The 1,264-nt window shown below is 38.4% G+C and overlaps 1 protein-coding gene across 6 annotated transcripts in view; it reads left to right on the top strand.

The window, feature by feature from the left end:
* Positions 1-1,264, top strand: part of LOC126965438 (P protein-like) — a 234,307-nt gene that overhangs the window by 223,884 nt on the left and 9,159 nt on the right. The window lies entirely within an intron of this gene.

Genomic DNA, 1,264 nt, shown 5'->3' with positions numbered 1-1,264 from the left:
TCAATCAACGGATCAGCCAAGCTATCCAACGCATATTCAATCCAGTATTCTTAGTACTTAATTATTAAGTAGTGTATACACAGTTATAGGCATTGTTTTGAGTACGTAACTGATAATAATGTAAAGTTTAATAATAAAAATCTTTTTTTAGATCTACGTCATCAAATTTCAATATGGCGCCGGGCTGTCGATTCACTTCCGCATTTAAGTCAAGGCGTTCACGTAGTCAGGGAAGGGTTGGAAAGGAAGATCATAAAGTTAAACAAACAACTGGACAGCTTGACGAAAGAGAGAAACAAAAGGGCTTGTCCGAAAGACACTTTTAGAAGCACTCTAGATGAATTAAAAGCCAAGGTAAATTTATTTTAAATTTTCTCATATAAAAGAGGTGTGTGTTTAAGACCATACTACAGAAGTGATAACTTTATCAAGGCGAGGTAAAACGAAATACAATCTGTTCAACTGCGGCTATGTTTACTATATGTGATCATTAGATGGCGCTATACTTTATTGTGGATTCACTGAAACACGCTATAAAAGATTATTGTAGTATTACCTATTTCAAATTTTTTGACATCACGCCCCATCCAGACCCCAGCTAAAGCTGCTAACAGCAAAGAGGAGGTTTTAGACGGCATGGGGTGTCCGCTTGCGCGGACACTCGAGTCCAGTTCGACTCGAGTTCCGTTCCAGGGCGTAAATACGTAACAGTATTTCCTCCTCTCAAAAAAAAAAAAATATATTACGCCCCAGCGCCCGCTACGGCCGCAGTCATAGAGAGCGACGGTTTTAACGCTAAACACGCCAGTTGTGCAACCCATATAAACGGGATTTTATTAGACGCTCTTACAGACACACCGAGCTTTTAAGTCATAGCACCTGACGAACCAACTGGAGGTCGGGTATACATTTTATAAATACCAAAACTTCAACAGTTTTCGGTATGAAATTAACGGTTTCGTAAACTACAGCTAGGTATGTGATATCTTATCGTTATTTTTCTAATGGCAGTTTTTTACCTCATTCGTTTCGTTATGAGATTTTACTGCGTTTTTATATTTTTGGTTCGCCGATCAAATTAATGTTATTTATATTGTTTGTACCTCTCTGTTCTCTAGCCTCTATGTTCAACAACGCACGTACATTAAAACAAAGTGATTAACGTACCGCGAGGAAAAGACGTAGCGTATCACACACACTAAAGTAATAAACTTGGCCTGTTGTCATGCGTTGCTTAACAGCAAGGGGATAGACGTATAAATTA

This window comes from Leptidea sinapis, chromosome 7 (genome assembly GCF_905404315.1).
Source record: "Leptidea sinapis chromosome 7, ilLepSina1.1, whole genome shotgun sequence".
NCBI classification, from domain to species: domain Eukaryota; kingdom Metazoa; phylum Arthropoda; class Insecta; order Lepidoptera; family Pieridae; genus Leptidea; species Leptidea sinapis.
The sequence above is the reverse complement of the archived record's forward strand: the minus strand, read 5'-3'. Positions and strand labels throughout refer to the sequence as shown.